Here is a 23526-nt window from a genome sequence, read left to right as displayed (position 1 = left end):
CCCCCAGTTTAAGTCTGCCTCAGGCTTAGGGATTGAAAAAAGCTGGGGTAGGGAGAGGTTTCAATCTGATGTTTTTCTTTTCTTGCTTCACTGCATTCTCCACTTAAAAGCTGCTGTTTCGGGGCCCTTTTATATTAGAACAGAGGAGGGAGAAGTAAGGGGCAGAAAAAGTCCTTCTGAACTGGTAAAGTTATAAAGGGGTGATCATACCAACTGAGCAGGAGGGGAAGCAAGACTCATCCTTTCCCTGTGGGGTGCTCTTTCCCTGAAACCTGCACTTCCATGGGGCCAACGTCATCCCTGAACTCCACTTCTGCATCCATGGGACACCGTCGTCTTCTGGCTATTGAAGCTGCCTCAGTCTTGTCAGGAGGTTTTGGTCCAACTCATGGGCAGCTAATAGGTTTGACTGTCCATCATCCCACAGGGTCTGTATGTGTTCTGTGGAAAACATACCCCTCTGCCCAGCTCTCAATGAATGTGTAGCTCACTACTGACACACACTTTTCTTCTGTATGTAGCTCTAGCTACATACATTGCTTTTTGGTTCGTCATAGATCAAGTAACTTGCCTCTATGTCCCTCAAGTTCCAGAAAATATAGATTAGCTTTTCAAATGGTTCTTTTGAATCCACTTACCAGCCTCTTCACCATCCCAGTGGGTTCTGAGCCAGCTCTTAGAGTACCCAGAGCAGGCAGAAGAACTGGTTCTAGGGTCTTTGATGTCTACTGGAATATAGGCAGCGATAAAGCATTTTTTTCTGTTTTGTTTATTGATGTGTCATTGGTTTTAGAAGAGTACCTGACACATAGTAGGCACTTGATAGATGTATGTTGAACAGATGAATGAATGGATAAATAAAGAAGTGGTCAAGCACCTTGTTCTGCGATGTATGTATGGCATCTGTTGTATAACAAAAGAGAAAACAAAATATCAAGAAATATCAAATTTACTAGTCTATTAAACTTGCCTTATTTTAAAATCATCTTTACAAAGGGAATAATTGCAATGTTTTCTTTAATTATCATTCAATGGTGATATCTGAAATATATGTATTTTTATCAGAGAGCAAAAGCTATAAATCCAAACCTAGTCGTTTAATTATTCTTAGGCCGTCTAAAGTAAATAGGAAATTTGGTTTATTTTGGTAATCTGTTCCATCCATTTGCAGATTATAAATTCTCGCTGAAACTTTGATAGCCTACGCAGAGTGGTGAAGGTGGAATTTACTAGACTCTGGCTCACAGATGAAGGGACACTTAGGGTTAGCATCTGGTAATGCTCACCTCTCAAATTGCTTTACTACGTGTCTGTGCCTTTAAGTTGGAGGTTTTGAAACTTGCTCTGACAGTGGATCATAATGGAAGTCAAGACTATGAATCAAGTTGGACTTTTGGGAACCCAAACATCAGCAAAGATGGTCCACCAGTGATGTCACTGGAAAAACCTCCCTAAGATTAACTGGACAAATGGCGTTGTTTGAAGTTACAAAGGAGGGATTTCACAAGTGAGTGATTTATTGATACAAGAATCACAAATGTAGACACAGAATGGAAAATGATTATCTTGTCCCATGCAGACTTTCATTGGTCAGTAGTGGCACCTGGAAAGCTAAGTTGAGAAGGGTTTTGAGACTAAATCTGGACCCAGTGCTACGTGGCTGATCAGAGGCAGCACAGGGCACCTGCTCTTCTGCGGGACTGGGGACACCGGAGCAGGGAGCTGTGTGCTCCAATTCCTATTGTGTTCAACTACAGTTAGAACATTTGATGTGTCGGTGATGGTTCAAATAGCTAATTATAAGGAAATTGTGGTTAAAAACTCCCCTCTCATCTTCGAAATAATGAAAAGCAACACAATGGTTAAAAAACAAAGAATAGAAAACATCTTCGTTAATGGAAATAACAATCACTCCCAACCCTAATGATAGAGGGTAACTGACAAATAAGTAAAATCAGACTTGAGGGAACACGTGAAAGGGATGTATGTCTCTATATGTTTGAGCAGTGTTCAGGATTCCCCAAAACAGATCAGACTTGAAGAGTGCAAACAACAATCGTTTCATTGGGATGGCAAAGTCTTGGATGTAGACATGCTTAAGAAGAAACGCTGAACTTTAGTCTCCCCTCACAAAGGGGCAGGGGAGGCAGATAAGGAACTTGAAAACAAAGCCATCATTTCATGGAGAAGAATGTTGCTATGGCCCTGGCCAGTTTGGCTCAGTGGTGAGGGCGTCGGCAGCTGGGGGACAGAGTCACGGGTTTGATTCCCAGTCAAGAGCGCATACCTTGGTTGCAAGTTAGGTCGGGGTTGTGCGGGAGGCAACCGATCCATGTGTCTCTCTCACATTGATGTTTCTCTCTGTCTTTCTCCCTCCCTCCCTCCTGCTCTATTTAAATACTCAATGGAAAAATATCCTCTGGTGAGGATTAAAAAAGAAGAATGTTGCTGTGACAGTGTGAAGCAGAGAAAATAAGTGACAATTCGGTGCCTGTTGATCACTGAGCTAAATTAGTAAATGATGTTATCATATAAATTGTTGATATATAATTAACATAACCATACAATTCATCCATTTAAAGTATACAATTCAGTGTGTTTTAAATATATACAGGGTTGTGCCATCATTACTACAATCGAATTTTAGACCTCTTTTGTCCCCTACCCCACAAAAACCTATATCCACCCCCAGTTGTTCCCTATTTCTTCCTTCTGCCAAGCACCCCCAAACCCTAGGCAACTAGGAATCTATTCTCTGTTTCTATAGATTTGCATATTCTGCACATTTCTTATGAATGGGATCATGCAATATGTGGCCTTTTGTGTTTGGCTTCTCAGTTGGCATAATGTTTTCAAGGTTCATGCATGTTATAGCATGTATTGGTAACCCAGTCTGTTTTAGGCCTGAGTAATGTTCTATTGTATGTATTTACCACATTTTATTTCTCCACTCATCATTTGATGGATATCTGAGTTGTTTCTACTTTTTGGCTATTTTGAAAAAATGCTACTATGAACAGTTGGGTATAAGTCTTTTTTTATGTGTGTAGACCCATTTTCATTCTCTTGTGTATATACCTAGAAGTGGAGTTGCTGGGTCAATGGTATATTTTGAGAAACTTCAAAACTGTTTTTCAAAGCAGCTGTACCATTTAGCATTCCCACCAGCAATGCATGAAGGTTACAATTTCTCCACATTCTCGCCAACACTTGTTATTGTCCACTTTTTTGAAGATAGACATCCTAACGAATGCAAAGTCGTATCTCATTGTGGTTTTGACTTGCACTTTTCTGATAACTAATGATGATAAACATATTTCCATTGACTTGTTGGCCATTTGTATATCTTCTTTGGGGAAATGTCTATTCAGATCCTTTCCCTATTTTTAAATTGGGTTGTCTTTTTATTACTATTAAGTTGTAAGAGCAGCAGCTATTTAAGTAGCTACGTGGACAGTAAATTTCTAAAATATAATATATAATATAATATAATATAATATAATATATAATTATTATTTTGATGCTTTCAGGTCAATCAGAAGAGGCATAGGCACTGCATTTTTATTAATATGAAGGCACGATAATTAATTAGTGTTAACATTTCATTATAAATATGTTTAGCCCTAAGTCTTATTAAATCTTAAATGCTAACATTTTCAATTTAACAAACTTTGGACCAAGTAGAATCAGATGGTCTCTATCTTTTCTGGGCTTGAATAGGATCATTTGACTATCACTGTCATTGCCCCTGAATGTTAATTGTCTTTATTTTCTGCTTTCGCATTAATTAATGAAACAAACTTATCAAGGCCCATAGTCTCTAACTTCCAAGAAAGGCTAGTTAGGGTATGACCTTCACCTTCCCTGAGAGTCAGAAATCACTAGAGTAAAACATTCATTTATTCCAAATACTTGAAGTTGCTCATCAGCTACTTCCCATAGCAGTGCTACAGGTTTAAGCCTCTGTTCTCTAGAGGTAATCCAGAACAGAGATTACTTCTTCCCTTGAACTAGGGTAATGACAGTGGAGAGGCAGGATGTGGACAGATTTGAGACCCAGAGGAGGTAGCTAGGACAAGATTTGGTGATTAATCATAGAAGGAAAGGGTGAAGGTGAGAGTCAAGTGAAGGATGATCCAGGTTTATGAAATGGGTGACTACATGGGGGTCATGCTGCCTTAATTAGCACAGGGAACAAGAGAATGTAGGCTAGGTAGGAAGGAAGTGCCAGTTCCTGTTGGGACATGATCCATTTGAATTGTCTGGGAAATTTATATGGTGCTCTTGAATCGATAGTTGTGTACCTGGATCTTAACCTTGAGAGGTAGCTGTAAGCTACACTGCACGTGTGGGCATGGGAGAGACCGATAGCACCAGGAAAGAATGCAGAGTGAGGAGAAAGGTATGCTTAGTTCGGAACCCCGGGGACCATCAATATTAGAAAGAAAAAGACAGGCAGGCCCTGGCCGGTTTGGCTCAGCGGTTAGAGCGTCGGCCTGCGGTCCGGAGAGACCCGGGTTCGGTTCCCGCTAAGGGCATGTACCTTGGTTGCAGTTTGTCCCTGGCCCTGGTTGGGTCGTGCGGGTGGCAGCCACTCGATGTGTCGCTTTCACGTCGATGTTTCTCTCTCTCTCTCTCTCTCTCTCCCTCCCACTCTATCTAAACAAAATACCGAAAAATGTCCTCGGGTGAGGATAAAAAAAAAAAAAAAAAAAAAGACAGGCAGAGTCTGCAAAGGTGACTGACAAGGAGCAGCCAAATACATAAAAAGAAAACACAATTTCTGGGAAGAAAAGAAAAGAAAAAAGAGTTGTCATCTGCATCAAATGATTTGGAGCAGTCCAATAACAAGAACTGGAATGTGTGTATTAGATTAAACCAAAGGAAGGGTTTAGGTGCTTTTAATGAGAGTAGTCTCAGTGATACACTTACATAGCTAACTAATTGCAGACCTGAGATTTGAAGGCAAGTCCATCTAACCTCAAAGCCACATGTATAGTGCCTGAGCGGGATCTCTCTCAAATTCAGGTACTGGACTTTTTAAATTCACTCAGCAAATGTCATCAGACCTCCAAGAGATTTTTTTTAAAAGTAGTATTCTTTAATATTAAGATGAAAATAGTTTCCAAACCAGTGGATGTCATTATGTCTGGAAATAGAATCTTGATTGATGTATAAGAATGAGTAATGCCAGTTGGCTTCAGGATCCACATTCTGAGGACAGCTTAATGCTGAGTCCATTACACATGCATTTCTTTGTTATTTCAAGCAGAATGGTTCAGAGCAGAACCCCGTAACAGCCTATTGCAGCAGGGAAGAGTGGAGAGTGACAGAGGAGTATACTGCCAGAGGAGATGATATGTGAGCGAAGTCCTGAGTGCAGGGAGGAACAAAGCCATGGATGTATTCAGGGTAATGCATTCCTGGCACAAAGAACACAAGTGTAATGCCCCTTAAGTGGGAAGGGATTTATCAAGTGGAAGGTACAACAAGGACGCTTAGAGCCTTATGGCATAATTCTACAGTGGAACAATCCAAAAGTCTCAAAGGGTGCAATTTCTAGACTATTTTATTTTATTTATTTTAATCCTCACCCGAGGACATTTTTTGATATTTTGTTCAGGTAGAGGGGCAGGGAGAGAGAAAGAGAGAAACATCGACGTGAAAGGGACACATCGAGTGGTTGCCACCCACATGACCCAACCAGGGCCGGGGACATCTCTCTCTCTTCTCTCTCTCTCTCTTTTTAAAAATTTGAAAAAGAAATCTGACACAGAAAAGGTTCCAGTACAGCACTGTAATTTTCTTTCCTTTGAAACATTTGGGAGTAACTTGTTGATGTGGTCCATTGTCCCCCCCATTTTAAAATGTGAATTTTCTGTAAATAAAAATTGGTCCCCAGGACAACATTTTGAGAAAATCATATGGGATTTTCTCAAGAGTTTCATCATTAAATTTATTAAATGTATCTAAGAAGAACAATGTTTAATTGAACTTCACAATAGATGATATGAATAAAAATATAATAAATTAGTATACTAATATTTATCAAAAGTTGGTAGGTAGTACAACATATACTCTACCATTTTATAAGTACTCAATAATTATTTGTTGAACCACTGAAATACATTTATTTCCCCAGGGAGATTTTATATCATAACATTTTTTAGTTCAGGCAGTTTAATCTGGGTGTCATGCCCTGACGTCTTAATTATAATAGCACGTAATTCAGCATTATTACTACTTTTCAGTTATTTTTATTAAAAATATATGAGAGAATGATGGTGTATTGTTTTAGTGGACTTTATTTTTTATTTTTTTAGAGAGGAAGGGGAAGAGAGAGAGAGAAAGAGTGAAACATCAATGAGAGAGTGTCTTAGTGGATTAATAATAATAAAATATTTGTTGTTTTTATAATTTCATTAGTTAACATAATCATTGGCATGAGCAAGAGAGGAAATGCTGAAACACCATGTTGCTAAAGCTTTAAGTCCATGAATTTATTAAAAATCATAAAGGCTTAATGGAATTTTTATTAGCAACACATTTGCCATTGACAAAGGGGTTATTTGAAAATATGTTTAAATGTTCTGCATACTTCAAAGTGTCTTACTGTTGCTTGTAGATGGTTAAATATGTTTATATCATTTATTTTCCATTTGTTGGTATAATTCAATTTCAATTTTGTATTTTATTTTCTAAAAATAAATCAATATTAATGAAATATTTGTAGTTTCTATGTGCAAAATAGAATTTTTAGGTAAGACTATATAATTGTTCAAGTGATCTACTAAGTAATTGAATAGATTAGAAATGCTGTATTTCATATGATCATCTCACTGATTATAATATCAAACCTGTATCTCATAAAGCAAGCAGTTCTGTTCATTTATTACCTTGGTTGCTAACATGGGCATCTGGGTATTATTATTCTCAGTGAGACGTATATTGATAGCTGTAACATTTGTTGCTGAAATAGTAGAATTTAATTTATTTAATAATGCCTATAATTTTGAATCTCTATCAGGATCAACGCATTGAATTTTTAAGTCACGATCCTCTAGAGCTGGTTTTTTAAAGTAATTTCTGTAAATCTGGGTTGCTTCTACCCAGTTGACAACAATAGATGGTAGGATTTACCAATCCGGGCATTTCTAGGTGCCTCATCTGGGCAGGCCTGGTTCAGATGGACTTCTTGTCTTGTAAAACTGTTTATCGTTGCTGCACACCTTGATGCTATAAAGAGAAAGAAGAAAGAGTGAATAAATAGGAAATGATGACATAAGTAAAAAATAATGAAAACAATTAACTAGTACTAATGGAGCTCTAATTTGTTCTTTGCTGATTACAGCTCCTCGCACTATCTAAAGTTTTTGTGTTGACCAAGGATATAGTACATTAAAAGATAAATGAATTCGAAGGAGTCATGATGTTTCTTCAAAACACCTCCAGTGCCTTCTTGATCATTGTGACATTAGGTTAATGACGCCTCATTGCAATACTTGATATTTGCTGGTTTCCTTTCGTGCATACCTGTTTGCAGCTGTCTTGCCAAGAAGAGTATGTCTAATGTCCCCTTAAGTATAACTGAGGAAAATCCATCATTGAAGTATTTACCATGTTTCTTTCTTTTTAAAAAATACGTTTTTATTGATTTTTTAGAGAGAGAGGAAGGGAAAGAGCGATAGAAACATCCATGTGTGAGAGAAGCATCAATTAGCTGCCTCCTGCACACCCCCACTGGGGATCGAGCCTGAAACCTGGGCATGTACCCTGACCGGGAATTGAATCAGGACCTCTCAGTCCATGGGACAACGCTCAATCCACTGAGCTCACACTGGCCAGGCTTACCATGTTTCTTAGCAATTGGATTTGTCTACAACAAATACATGATATTTTTCTGGATGGTTTTTAATAGTCTTCTCTTTTGCAATTGTGGAGTATCTTCCTGTAGTGGCTATGCAGGTAGTGTGTGTACCCATCTTGTTAACTCCAGTCTGTACTGATCTAGATCAGTCTGCTGCCTCTCTGAGGTTATTTGCAGTGATGCATTCCCTTGGATTGGCATCACTTTTGTTATTCTTGTGCAATGCTTCTTGAATATTCTGTAACCAGATATCTTTCACTAGATATCTAGCCATACTTTGTACCCATTAAGCAGGTAGCACAGCAGTTCACAGTATGGGTTCTGGAGCCATAAATCCCCAGCTTTGAAACCTAGCTCTGCTCCCCAATGGCTGTACAATTTAGGGCAAGTTGCCTATTCTCTTTGTGTCTTAGTTTCTTCACTTATAAAATGTCAAAAATAGCAACAGTAGCCTACCTCCTACTATCCTAAGGACCAATGTGTTAAAGGACATTGAACAATTCCTGGCACAGAGTAAGTACTAAATTAACACTAGGTAATAAATTCTACATACTCTTAAGTAAATTAGTATCAAATTTTATTTGTGTTGAGTGCACTGGTAAGGAGTGAAATACTTTTCAGCGCTAAGCATGGTGAGTTGAGACTGAGGCTGCACAATGAACCCTTCCTTATCGCCCCCTCTTCTTTCTTATTCACATCCAGATTTGTAGTGGGTATTTTATTATTTTATTTTTATTTTAAATCAAGTTTGAGTGTTGTCCCATGCGCCCAAAGGTTGCCAGTTTGATTCCTGGTCAGGCACATGCCCTGGTGGCAGCTGGGTACTTGGTGGGGGGCGTGCAGTAGTAAGCCAACGGATATTTCTCTCTCTCTCTAAAAAAAAATCAATGAAAACATTTTTTTTTAAAGAACCCCTGATATCATTTAAAAATAAACCAGTCCATCAAGTTTAAAGGCTGTCTTGTGAGTAAGCCATGTCTGATTCTCACCAGCATCAGTGGAATGGATTACGGTCAATGAATATGCATCTCCCTGTCTTGACCACCGCGTAACTCTTGCATGTCTTCTATTGTCAGCAAGTCACCCCAAGTCTGGAACTTAACACTTGGAACACTTGGTGCAAATAACTCCTAATAGTTGTCTCTGTAACCCTCTCACACACGTCAGGTTTCTAATTCCAAGGGCTTATAGAATAGTTTAAAACACAATGGCTTTAAATGCAGGAAACACGAGTTCATTTATTATCATCACACAACATCTAAACGTTGTGGTAACTGAACAGTATTTACGAAATGGACTAGGTCAGTCTCTGGGAACAACAGTTCTAACCTGTTTGGAGAAGCAACAACTTTTGTTATGTTTTGTGTCAAGGAAATTCTACTGCCCCATATTTATTTCAGACATTTAAAATGAACCTACATTAATTTAGTTTTAAGAATTTTATACTACCTTTTGGGGTGTCACAATCTGGGTATCACAAAATGGACTTCGGGGTTCGTTGGCCAATTTGTAACTCTTTGTTTACACTTGTCAAAAAAATAAATAAATAAACGCACCAACTGTGCTAGCATCCACAGATTTCATTCACTTCCAGACCCAGCCAGAGATATTACAAAGCAACTTGAAATAAAAAGGACACACTTCTGTGTTGTAAGGCAAAAACTGAGTATAGAAGTAGAGAAAAAGAATGAGATTAAACATTGATACTTTTTATAGTCAGAGAACTCACTGTCATTACCAGTCATGAGAATTCTCGTTTAGAGTTGAAATAATTTATTACTGAATGAGCTGTTAGAGACTGAATGCCCGGAGGGAGAGGGAGAGAGCAGAGGGAATGGATAGTTGGAAAAATGAGGGTGACTAGCATGACTGACCTGGTGCTGAGACCCTTCAGTGCAGGGACGGACAAAAGCATTTCTCCTTCTGCCTGCATAAATCACAGCTGACCTGTTCAGGTCAGATTCTCCAACTAGAGCAGAGCAGAGGTCAGCTTGACATAAACCGATGGACAGGAGGCCCCTGGAGATTTATGGAGGGTTGGGAAGAATCTGTTTTTTCTCCTTTCCTTCTCCTTTTATCCAAATCCCCGTGTCGGAATGCCATAGGGAGCCCTGGCTATGTCCCAGGGTCCAGGCAGGAAATAACTGACCTTAACATGACAAAATTAAATCCAGGTTTATGAACTGAATTTACATCAGAATTTTGCCACTCCGGCTGCTTCCGTGTGGGTTGAACACACGTAATTGATATATTTATCCTGCTATTTCACAGCACTAACCAGATAATAGATTCACTTTTCTTGTTGAATGTTTAGCGAAGGTGAATGGTACATTAGTTCATTTAGTAATGTGATACATGTTTACTGAGTGTGTCTGTGTGTGTGCACACTCATGTGATTGTGTATCTGTGTGTGTGAACAGAAACCATCAAAGGCTGATCTTCCACTCTGAAGGGAGCTGATGCTTGCACATTGGCAATTCTGACATAAGCCAGGATGCTATACAATTTCAATTGGACCGTGAAGGTGTATAGAGGAAGGAGAGCACAGGCAATCTGGGTGGAGGAAGCTGTATATACAAGGCACAGAGCAATTAAGTTCGTATGTTTATGGGAACTATGTTCATTCATTCGTTCCATCACTTTTTAAAAGATGTTCTACTGAATTTTTACAGAAAGGAAGGGAGAGATAGGAACATGGATGAGAGAAGCATCCACATGGCCCAGCTGCCTCCTGCCTGCCCCCTACTGGGGATGGATCCTGAAGCCCAGGGATGTGCCCAGTGACCTTTTGGTGCATAGGTCGATGCTCAGCCACTGAGCCACACCAGCTGGACATTCCATAAATATTTATAGAGTACCTACTATGTGACACACATCGTCCTAGACTTTGGAGATCCAGCACTAAACAAGCAAACATCTTTACTCTCATGAGACTTACATTCTGAGAGGTAAGGGACAGACAGTAAACACATCAATTCAATAATTTCAGATAGTGTGAGGTTTTTTTTTTTTTAAGGAAACAATGCAGAGTAATCTAGAGCATGAGTGGTCAGGGCGGAGTTTACTTTGACTGTAGAGTAAGGGCTGTGATGGGATTGTGGAATTGAAAAGTACAAAGGTTTGGGGAGTCCGTGAAACATCTTGAATGTTAGACCTGGTAATCTCTTTTTGGGCATTTCTAGAAAACATGAAGTACTTTAATTCTTAAATTAGTGAGATCTGGTGCCAGTGGTGTTTTCCAGAACCGTGTATAGAGGCACCCTTGTGTCCATGATTGACAGCTAAGTGGACCTGGTCATTCTATATAATGGGCACTGTTACATTTTGAGTCATTTAACTTGATTCAGTTTTTAAAGGCCCAGGAGACTAATCTTGACAAGCTCATCTAGGAGATTTTTGAGAATTTTACTTAGTTACTCATAAAGTGTTTTCAATTACAAATAAGTTTATTTATTATTTTTTCTGGGTTTCACTAATATTACCGCTCATTGAAGTCTATCCACACAGGAATCTACAAAGTTCAACCACTTTTCAGATGTTTTTTTTTTTCGTATTAAAAATAACCAAATAGAATTTAAAATAAATAAATGTGCCATTTCTTTACTTCTACACCTAAAAAAGAAAAGTCAAAATGGACTTATCTCTAGGGGAATAATTTTTCATGCAATGCAAATAAAGAATATTTTAGCTCACTGGGGAAATTTTTAGAAGAAAGTTTTAAGCATGTATGCTGTAGTGGAAATGCTTGTCAGCTGAATCAGTGCTCTCTTTCTCTTGACATAAAAACTATTAAACACTATTAGCCCTATTATAGCTCTAAACATCTATACTTCTCTTAGACTGTCTTATAGTTCATAAGCCTTACAGGATAGCTATCTGGAGTATATCTTATGAGAACGTAATTTTCGCAAATTAAAGTGAATGACAGCAAAGACCTCTGCAATATTGACTGAGATCATTTGCTGATAATGTATCAGGAGGGAAAGGCCTGAGAACGAAGGAGTGGGACTGGGTGGTGATCATATTAAGGGAAAAAGAGAAAAGCATGAAAAATTAGCAATGGGACGGGAAGGGATTGTTCTGAACACACTGTCCCATGAAATCAAGTCACAGTTGCACCCTTGTTAAGTTTGCCAGTCTTACAGAAACATCCCTCATAACATTGAACACTGAAGTATAACGAGGAAAAAAAGTCACCGTTGTTTTTTATAAAATGAGAGAGTGCACTTTCAAAAAGCAGTCGACTAGGTTAATTTTAAGGTTGCAAGCACAGACTGAAGGCAGCCCCCAGATTATTGTGCTGAGTTATTACCCTTCTTCGTTTCGTTTGGCTTATGGAATATTTTTGACAGTCTTTGTGGATAGTGAGGGACGGAACACAGCAGCGTTTCTGGTGACTGGAGCCTAGGGGCTGGTTGCCAGGTAAGCAGTAAAGAGACCGATAAAAAGAGAAGACAAGAACCGTATATGTAATAGTCAGCTTGGGCTGCCACAACAAAATATTGTAGACGGGGTGGTTTAAACAACAAAATTTTATTTTCTCCTAGTTTTGGAGGCCAGAAGTCCAGGATCAAGATTCAAGACGATCTGGTTTCCGGTGAGAGTTCTCTTCCTGGCTGCCTTCTTGTCCTGTCCTCACATGGCCCTTCCCTTGGTGCATCTGCAGGGAGGAGAGAGGGAAGGAGGGGAGGGAAACCGAGTACCAGCTCTCTGGTCTCTTCCTGTAAGAACACTAATCCCACTGGATCAGGGAATCATCCTTGTGACCTCCTTTAACCTTAATTACTTCCCCGGAGACCCCCTTCTCCAAAGACACCACACTGGGAATTAGGGCTTCAGTATATAAATTTGGGGGTGGGGGGGGATCTGGGGGAGGGTGTCAATGGGGGAAAAAGGAGAAACATCTGTAACAAAAATAAATTAATTCATAAAAATATGAATTTTGAGGGGCACAAACATTTCATAAAATATAGAAAAAGGAAAAAAAATTCTAATAGAAGCAGAAATCATACAAGTTTTACTACAATTGAACAGTAAATTCTCGAGCTTCCTGGCACAGAGGCAAAAAGGTAGATATAATTTGTAGTGGGAGTTTAAGTCAGTGGGTAATCTCTTGGACATCTTAAGCCTTATTTTCTCTCACGGTGAGTTTCTGTTTGTTAAAGTAGTTTCAGACATTGACCAGTAAGGGTGGGGGTCAGGGAGAAATGTATTTCGGGGGCTAGAAAGTCTGTTGTGCTTCATAGCACGTTCTGTGTATGTCTGTCTTTTTTCTACATAGAATGCCAATTTCAAACACTGCTTTTATTCCTCGGAGCCTGGGTGGAAAATGCCAGGATGTGCATGTTCTGGACTAGAGCTGGGTTTGTTGCCACTAGAATTAAAGAGTGGGCTGTTTGAACTGTCCATGCAAATGCAGGATTTTTTTTTTTTTTTTTAAGTGGAAAAGTCACAGATCCTGCAAGTAAATTGTTTCAAATCTGAGGGGGGATTGTAAACCCTATTGCTGATTCAAGTTAGTAACATACCACTTCTGTTAATTATTTTGTATTTAAATAAGTTCAAGATGATTTTATCCTGAAATTTACTGACATCTACGGGCTAACTGCAGGTGGCTTATTGGTCACAAACTATGGTTGGCATTTTTATTTTAGTTGCTTTGGGTTGGTCAATATAATGGACATAGTGCAAAGGGTCAGGAAATTATTTGAACGATGACTGCATAATGTTTAGTTCTTAAATCATTTGTGCTATTTTTCAATTATTTTTGTTTGTTTTATGTTTTAAAACCTTTACCCAAGGATTTGCGATTTGTTTATTGATTTTTAAAGAGAGAGGAAGGGAGACAGAGTGAGAGAGAGAAACATTGATCAATTGCTCTCTGGACTTGCCCCGATTGGGGATTGAACCTGGAAAACCTAGGTTTGTGCCCTAACTGGAAATTGAACCCGTAACCTTTTGGTACGTGGGGTGATGCTCCGACCAACTGAACCACCTGGCCAGGTCTTTTTAAAAAAATTATGCTATATTGTCTTTTTTTTTTTAGTCCTCACCCGAGAACATTTCTTGATATTTTGTTCAGATAGAGTGGGAGGGAGAGAGAGAGAGAGGAACATCGACGTGAAAGGGACACATCGAGTGACTGCCACCCGCACGACCAACCAGGGCCGGGGACAAACTGCAACCGAGGTACGTGCCCTTAGCGGGAACCGAACCCGGGTCTCTCCGGACCGCAGGCCCACGCTCCAACCGCTGAGCCAAACTGGCCAGGGCTACATTGTCTTTAATTAAGTGCAAAGACCCTAACAATCATGTCACCTAAAGATCATTGCACCGACCCACTCTGTTTGGCTGTCAGTCTTTGTCTCCTTTTCAGCAATGGAGAGCTGGATCCCCTTTCCCCCAGGAAGAGAAATCGATAGCTCCTTGCCTTTGCCAATAACAAAGATGTTGAGAGCTGGGTGGCAAAGCTGTCGCCTTTGCCATCTTTCCGTGAACCCATTGAAAGAACCAGGATGTCTCTCTCTGTTGGTGATCATGCCAATTCTTCCCAGGTTAGCACCTCCAGTATCCACATACAGGTTCCCAGTGGAATCAGTAACTTGCCAGTTTGCAAATCAATCTGGATGATGTCATTCACCTTGAGGAGGGGGCCAGGGTAGTAGTTGGTGTGAGCATCACAGGTCACCAGATGAGGGATTCCTCTTAATGTCCTTAAAGACCCTTCTCACTTTGCATAACTTGTACTTGGCTTCCTTGGGTGTAAGGCGGTGGAAAGCAAAGCAACCTTTGGTGTCATAGAAAAGACTAAAGTTCTCTTTGGTCCTGTCAATGCTAATGACATCTGTTAAACCAGTAGGTTATGTCATTCGGACCCTGCCATAAATCTTAATGAACTGCTGCAGACAGATCTTTACCTCACCCCGTGTCAGAGCATACGTGAGTCTGTTTAGACAACGATGACAAGGAGACATTCTCCCAGCTTGTGGGGCTGAGATGGACGAGAAGCAAACACAAGGGTCGGTTGCCAGCATTCAATGGGCTGCTGATGCCTGTGGGCCCATGAGCCACGGCCGTGCTGGCCACAAAAAGACCATCGCAATCCTTTTTAGCTTCTCTAAACTTTCTCTGTGTTCACTTGGTTCTTAAATCTATTTGCTTCCTCAAAATGGTAGAAAGGGATAAAAATAATTCCCGAGCCTGGCTGGTATGGCTCAGTGGTTGGGCACTGAGAGGTCTCTGGTTCGATTCTCGGTCAGGACACATGCCTGGGTCGTGGGCTCAATTCCCAGTGGGGGGCGTGCAGGAGGGAGCCAATCAATGTTTCTCTCTCAATGACGTTTTTCTCTCTCTCTCTCTCTCTCGATCCCTTCCTTTCTCTCTAAAAATCAATAAAAACATTTAAAAAAATTCCCGAGATCCTTTCCAAATGGTAAATTCAAGAAGATCAGTGTCTACAAATAAAACCACAAAAGCAAGTACAATGTAAACATATACATTTGATTCCTTCATTCCTCTTATTGCTCATTTATAACTTGATCAATTTTTATTGCATTCCTTCTGCATACCAGAGTATTTGTTAGGTTTTGGATAACATCTGGTTTCTTGGAACTTCCATGCTATTAAAATGCAGTGCTGCCCGGTCGGTGTGGCTCAGTGGTTGGGGTTGACCCATGCACCCAGAGGTCACCGGTTTGATTCCCAGTCAGGGCACATGCCCAGGTTGTGGGCCTGATCCCCAGTGGGGGCATGCAGGAGGGGGCCAATCGATGTCCTCTCTCATCGATGTTTCTATCTCTCTCTCCTTCTCCTTTCCTCTCTCTAAAATCAATAAAGAAAAAAAAAATGCAGTGCTATGTGATATAGCTGTCATCCTACAGATATGCCCAAGGTTACTGGGACACTTACGGGGGTCACCTTTTCTAGATGTGAAGCTTTGGGCCAGAACGGTACAGGGGCTGAAAGGTGAATAGGAGCAAGCCCTGGAAAGGGCAGGGAGTTCCAGAGGTGACATTCTATGCATGGGAACAGCTGGTTTTAAGGCAAAGTAGCACGACTGAGCGATAACTTACAGTGTGACACAGGGCACTGTGCAATACAGAGTGAAAGTGTGAGGCAAGAGGCGGGGCTAGGAGAGAAGTGTGCATGTCATACTCATTTGACACTTTCTCCTAAAAGCTTTGAAGGATTTTAACTATTGGATTGGGAGAATCCTATCTGTTTTTTGAATGATGGCACTAGCAGGAAGGAGTGTGGCAAATGGATTGAGGGTGGGGTACAAAAATCATGGTCTAGGATCAAGTTAGAAACTATTGCCGTAATCCAGGCAAAAAGTGACGAGGTCCTGAACTAGACAGTTAATTATTTCCCAAAGACAAAAACACACCTCTGACATAATCCTGGGCCAGATGCTTTAAACAGTGATTTAGAGGAAAGTGGATAGTACCTGCTTGCAGTCAGAGCTAGTTAATTTCTTTCTTTCTCATTAAAAAAGGAACCTGTCAATGCAATTTCAAAGTTATATGATATCTGAACTCTCTAAGAAAGAACAACAGATAAGTATATATTAAATCATCCATGCTTACAAAGAGTCTTCTCTTTTCTTCAGGCAACCCTCTGCAGATTAATCAGAACCAAACTCATAAATTTTAATCATAACACGTTCTGTTATCTGCCAATGTATTTTCAAGTCTCTGCAGGTATGCGCATATGCCACGATGAACAAATGAACTGGAAAGATCAAAGCTATTTGATCTGGTCCTGTGATTTACAATTTCCAAATCAACATGAAGAGAAAATAGCAGGCATCAAACACTCATCTATGCTTGTACCAGGTCATACACTGTAATTCTATCCAAGTACAAGTTTCCATGGTAAACAGGGCAAGACTTGCCAACACCTCGCAGGTTTCCAGAAAGCAGCTATGTCCCTCTTGGGAGGACTTTGTAACTGGAAAAGAAAATCTTCACAGATGAAATGTCCAGCAAAATAAAGTCACAGACTGTATTTCTACAGCAGGCCCTTTGCCAAATGTCTCATCAACAAGCGTGGAGCTGGCAGCGATCCGTCCTATGGTAGAGGTGTAGGGTGCTCCCGCCAAATCTTGTTTTCATTTGCTCACAGCTTCCTAGAATTAAAAAAAAAAGTCTTTGAGTTGAAATTTTCCACGTTTCATCCCAGTCCAAAGGTGACTAAAAAAAAATTTTTTTTTTTTGGGGGAAAGTTGAATTGAAGTCAATTGAAATTTGTAAAGTTTAGTCATCTGGGGAGCTATGTGTACACAAAGATCTCACTGGGTAACACCAAAAAATTACATTTTCCTTTTCCTTGTGACTTTTGGAAGACTAACTCCTTTTGGCTGTTTCTTTTGAAAGGATTTAACTCTAAGTTCCAGGGGCAGAAAACCAACCTTTTTTTTTTCAATTTACTTACGCAGATTTTTGCCCATGAAGGCCTAGTAAAATAAGACTTTACATATTAAATCCACTTGTAATTTCTTTTAAAAAATTTAAAATATCCTTACATATATTTGACAGAAAAAAATAATGCGTTTAATTCAATTAAATTCAACAAGTCTCCTGAGTACCAGGCCTGAAAGCACTAACTGATGCTCAGTGTGTGAGATATATAAAGCTGTATAAAGCAGCCCTGGTCAGTTTGGCTCAGCGGTTAGAGCGTCAGCCCATGGACCGAAGGGTCATGGGTTCGATTCTGATCAAAGGCATGTACCTGGGTTGCAGGTTCAATCCCTGCCTGGTTGGGGTCGTGCAGGAGCAATGGATCAATGTGTCTCTTTCACATCGATATTTATTTCTCTCTCTCTTCCTCCCACTCTCTCTAAAAATTCAAAGGATAAAATATCCTTAGGTGAGGATTATTAACAAGAAGAAAAAAATGAAACAAATAAAGCTGTATAAAGCAGTTCCTATCCTCAAGGAATATATGATTTGGTAGTGGCGATAAGAGTAATAAAAATGGCAATATATAAGGCAGAATACAGTAAGTGTTAAAACAAAGGTATAAGCTAAGTCAAGTGGGACCACAGAATTGGGAGAGATTAATGTGGATTGGAGGATTGTTTATTGTGGGGTTGGAAGGTCAGAGAGTGTCAAAGAGCAGTGGGTTGGGAAGGACATCTCAGACAAGTGACTCATGTGAGCACAGCCTCTGAGGTTAGAAAGGGGACTAGTCAGGGCTCTGGCTGGGTAGCTAAGTTGTTTAGAGCATCCACCTGATACACCAAGGTTGCAGGTTCATACAAGAATCAACCAATGAATGCATAAACAAGTGGAACCACAAATCTCAATCTCTCTCTCCCCTCTCTCAAATTAATAAATAAATTTTTAAAAAAGAAGTGGGACTAGTCAGGGTGGCTGGAGTGGTGGATATGACAGAAGAAGGAGGACAAATAAGTTAGGAAAAGCTGCAAAGTTAGGCTCAGAGTTTCTCAGCTATTAGTATGTTGGGGTAGGTGGGTCTTTGTCATATCAGGGAGTATGTAACCCTGATCCCAGCCTTCTAAAAGCCACTGTTGCTCTATGTTGTTTTGATCACTGAGAAGTATTCCCCCAACATTTCCAAACACTCTCTGGGGGATAGTGTCACCTCTGTAGAAAATGACTGAGGGAGCTTGGGTAATGAGTTCGGGGGCAGTCCTCTGTTCTGTGGGCGATGAGGGTCTACTGAACCCTTCTGACCAGACCATGATCTGACTTGGGATTCAGGACAATAATTTCTGGAGATTGAATCAAAGGAGGGAAAAACTGGGAAGTGGGATAAGCAATTCTGTCTATTGCAATAGTTCATGTAAGAGTCAATGTGGACTCGAACTGAACAATTTCATCACTTACATGTCTGAGAGCATTAATACACTGTTTTTTAAAGTTATTCCCCTTGCCTCTGAAACTCCATAGTACTGCACTGCAGAACTATTTGTGCTGTAGCTGCTTTCCTGTTTTTTCTTTCCCCAAATTAATATCATATGGTAAATTCAGTATTACAAAAACAGGATTTTTAGAGGGTGATCATAATACCCTTTCTAATTATAGAATAAACATGTGGGGGATGGAAAGCTCTATTTTAAAAAACAAAACAAAAAGAATGATCTTTCTCTGTTTCATTTTAGATAGTGTTTGGGTTCTTTCACTTCTTGACTGTTTTTCTTTCTTCTTTCTTACCTCTTCTCCTTCATCACCTCCTCCTCCTTCCTCCTCTTCCTCCTCCTCCTCTTCTTCTTCTCCATCGTCAAAGAAGGCTCTGTTGACAATAGATTGAATAGTTTTGAATCCCAGATGTCAGTGCAGTGGAAACTCAAAGTGGGTGGCAGATGGAGTCTGTCAGAAGCACCAGTTGTTGCCAAAACGGAAGACAGTGCCCAAGGCAAGGGAGGCCTGGAGGGAGTGTGGCCCCTGTGAGCAGGGATCCTCCAGATGGGTGATAAGGGCAGAGAGCATGGCTGCCCACACAGCACCAGTCTGCACCTATCAAGGGCATCCTACCTTGACAGCAACTGTGATCGCATCTTGTGATGCATCCCTTTCTCCTAGCTGCTGCAAGTTTGCTGCCTTCTGGTGTTCCCAAGGAGCTCTGGAAGGGACTATACTGGCAGGTCGACCACAGATACGTTAGACTTAAATTTTCCCTAAGAAACCCTCTTCAGGAAACTTTCAGGTGGTTTTTCGTTTGAGACAAAAGGGGGTTTCAAGAACATCAGCAGCTGAAAACTTGTGCCACATCTATGCAGAAGCCCAAGAACTTGAGATCACAAATTTGAATCTGATCCCATTCATTAATGAGACGCTCATTCTCCAAACCTCACCCTTTTAGCTATGTTTCTATGAGAGGTTTCTAAAACTGGCTTAGGCCCCCACTCAGCTTTTCTGGGGTTATATTACCTTCAAGTTTTCTTGTGCAAAATTATTAATTTTGCTCTTCATTGAGGAGTGTACTGAAAACATAATAATGTTTTTCATTTTCCAGGTACTGTATACATTATAAAGCATCTTCACATATGTATTAACTCATCAAATCCTCTGACGCTCCGAGGATTAAGGGACTTACCCAAGGTCACAGAATGGAAAAATCTAGAATTCCAGTCTAGGTCTTTTGATTCCAAGTACATGCTGTTCCCTCTAAAGTTTGCTATTCAATGATCAGCACTTTGATCTCCTGAACTGACAGCAAGGAGAACCAGAAACATCTGAGCAGTAAGATCTTCCAGTTCCGACCTAGGGTCTGCGGCTTTGAATAATGGATCTGTTCCACGGGCAGTCACTAGTGCTGTCATTTAGACGTTGCTATTGATGGAGCCGGCTTTTGTGGGTCATGGCCCTCGGTGACAAAGGAAGCCAGTGGCCCCAGCTCCTGGTGACAATTCCTCTCTATTGCTGCATACCCTGACTCCCAGCAGCATTTGCGGCTGGCCGTGGGAACTCTCAGTCACTCCTGAAAGGCCCTCTGGGTCCTCCCAGGGTCCCTTGCTTTCTGGAATAGCGCCGTGGCACGCAGACAGCGCAGTGTCACAACCTCAGCCCCACCTCTAGGCACAGAGCACAGTTCTGGCGTTCCATGGCTTGTCAGCAGACTTCTTCAAAATTGGCCCCCAAAGTGGCTTGGGGAAGCAAGCCTCGAAGGGCCTGTAACTTCACACTGCTAGATCCCTGGGTTTTGCTGGACTCAGACAGATTTGGGTTCACTGAATCTCCATTGGTTCAGAGTGAGGGTCTTGACATTCTTCTCTCTGAAGTCACATGTGTGGCCCAGACATTGTCTCTCTACCTGCTCACTCTTCCCTTATTGCGTATTTATGTGAAATGAGTTCCAGAAGCTTCTCTCGGTATCTCTGAAGTGACCCTGGGTTATGTAGAAACGCAAAATTAGTCCCCATAACCACTTAGCAATAATAGTAAGGTTAAGATGTATTTAGGATCTGCCACATGCCAAGACCTGTTCTAAATGATTTCGTTCTTTCTTTTTTTTCAATTACAGTTGACATTTAGTATTGCTTTATATTAGTTTCAGGTGTACAGCATAGACAACTATGAAATTTATGAACAAATCCCCCAATAATTCTAGTACCCACCTGGCATCATTCATACTTATTACAATACATAGTTATTGACTATATTGCCTATGTTATACTTTACATCCCTATGAATATTTCATGCCAATTGCTCTGGCTTGCAAAGCTTGTGTTGAGAAATCAGCCGACAGCTATATGGGAGTTTTCTTGTAGGTAATTAACTCTCTTTCTCTTGCTGCTTTAAAGATTCTCTCTTCGTGTTTAACCTTTGCCATTTTAATTATGATGCATCTTGGTGTGGTCCTCCTTGGGTTCATCTTGTTTGGGACTCTCTGCACTTCCTGGACTTGTATGTCTTTTTTCTTTGCCAGATTAGGAAAGTTTTCAGTCTTTATTTCTTTAAATAGGTTTTTACTCCCTTTCTCTCTTCTCCTTCTGGTACCCCTATGATGTGAATCTTATTATGCTTGATGTCATCCCAGAGGTCCCTTAAACTATCCTCATTTTTTAAAATTCTTTTTTCTTTTTGCTGTTCTGATTGGGTGTTTGCTGCTACCTTGCCTTCCAAATAGCTGATTTGATGGTCTGCTGTTGATTCCTTTTAGTGTATTCCTTATTTCAGTTATTGAATTCTTCATTTCTGACTGGCTAATTTTATGGTTACTATGTCCTTTGTTATGTTTCCTATCTCTGTTGAAGTTCTCACTAAGTTCCTTGAGCATCTTTATCACCAATGTTTTGAATTCTGTTTCTGGTAGATTGTTTGCCTCCATTTTATTTAGTTCTTTATGTTTCTCTGTCTTGTCGTTTTGGCTGCCTCTCTGTGTTTGTGTCTATGTATGAGGTAGGTCTGCTATGTCTCCCAGCCTTGGCAGGGTGGCCTTATGTAGTCGGTGTCCTGTGGGGCCCATTGGCACAGCCTCCCTGATCCCCTCAGCTGGGTGCTCCAGGAGTGTCTTTTGTGTGAGTGTGTGTGCCTTCCTGTTGTAGTTGAGCCTTGATTGCTGTTGGCACATCAGTGGGTGTGATTGACCCTCAGGCTGGCTGGCTGTAAGGACTGGCCATGACCCCACGGAATGGGATTTGCCCCAGCAGGGTCTGGTGCCTGCCAGGACCTCCCTTTGGGTGTGTTGCTTGTGCAGCTAATCTGGTGGTACTCAGTTATGGTCTGAAGCTGGCCTCTAGGTTTGTTGGTTATGGGGCATCTTGGAAGGGACTTTGGTGCAGGTCAATGTAAGCTGCTGCCTATGATTGTCCTGGGGCTACCTGTTTGGAGATGCAAAGCAACCTGGGCTTGGTAGCTCCCTGTACTGGGTCTGGATGTGTGCTGGAGGGGCCATGCTGAGAACAAGGCTGGCTACCACCAATATCAGGCCTGGGACTGGTCAGTAAAGGCCCAAGGCACCCTAAAACCTGCCACTGCCTGCAGGCTTCAGGTAAGGTCAGAAAGGAAGAGAGAAAGAGAGAGAGTAAGAGAGAGAGGGAGAGGGGGAGAGAGAGAAAACATCACTGTCGCTTCACTTATTTATGCATTCATTGGTTGCTTCTTGTATGTGCCCTGACCAGAGACTGAACCCACAACCTTGGCATATCAGGACAACACTCTAACCAATTGAGCTACCTGGCTAGGACCTCAAACCCTCCTCCTTGACCACTATGCTGCAGCTCCTTATTGTAAATGTAAGAAATAGTCATTATTATGTAATGAGAAAAATTTGGATCAAAAAATAGCTTATCTAGAGATTCTGTCTGTGTGTATTAACATAGTGAAAAATATATTAATGAGCCATTTCAGAGGAGAGAGAGAGAGAATCAGCTGGAACATCTGGCGTCTGGTTGGTTTTATGCTCAGGAGTTTCCTAAAAGTAAACTTAATTACAGTGTTGATATTAGTAGATTAGAACATGGGAATAGCACGGGAATTGCCAACTGGACCAACCCTTTTCAGGTTGATCTCTCAGCAGCCAGAGGTGGTGGAAAGATCTGCTTCATTTCTTGGTAATCAGCCTGCTTGACGGGAGGCAGGGCTAAGTCCAGGAAACGTAGAAGACCAGGGATCAAAGGAGCTGGACTCCCGGGCTGGCTCTGTTACCACCTGGCTAAGTGACACCGGACAAGTCACTGGATCCCTCCAAGTGTCAGCTTTCTATGTGGTGAGGCTCGGTTGCAGTAATGGAGGTGGAGCGTGCTTGTAGAATGGAAAGCCTTGTGGACATAATTTTCATGCTTTCTCTTTACATTCGAGCCTACCCCCTGATCTCGACGCTGCGGTATATTTGGAAGAAGTAGCGCACTTCGATGAAAATGACAGTGCCTCCCGGACGAGCGACCTGGCTTCCAGTCTCCCTCCACCTTCTGGTGTGTGCGGAGGGGGGGGTTTCTAAATGGTCTCTGGGACCCCGGGCCCCTGGCTCATCAAAACTACGGAGATATTTTCCTCGGGTTTTACGGACAGACGCTGTTGCCGTTGCATTTCCACGGAGCCCAGGCGCATCTCCAAAAGCCTCCCGAAACCGCCCTCTTGCCCCACAGTGCAGGCTGCACGGCCGTGGCCGTGTTTGGGTGCACCCAAGCCCCCACTGGAGCGGACGGATACTGCATGAGCAGTGTGCGAAGGGATTCTCAAGTCCCCGGATGT

At 41.2% G+C, this 23526-nt stretch overlaps 1 pseudogene; it reads right to left on the bottom strand.

The window, feature by feature from the left end:
• Nucleotides 1-14181: 14181 nt before the first annotated feature.
• Nucleotides 14182-19058, bottom strand: LOC118637002 (annotated as a pseudogene).
• Nucleotides 19059-23526: the final 4468 nt, after the last annotated feature.

The sequence above is a fragment of the Molossus molossus genome, unplaced genomic scaffold (genome assembly GCF_014108415.1).
Source record: "Molossus molossus isolate mMolMol1 unplaced genomic scaffold, mMolMol1.p scaffold_m16_p_20, whole genome shotgun sequence".
Classification (NCBI taxonomy): Eukaryota; Metazoa; Chordata; class Mammalia; order Chiroptera; family Molossidae; genus Molossus; species Molossus molossus.
The sequence above is the reverse complement of the archived record's forward strand: the minus strand, read 5'-3'. Positions and strand labels throughout refer to the sequence as shown.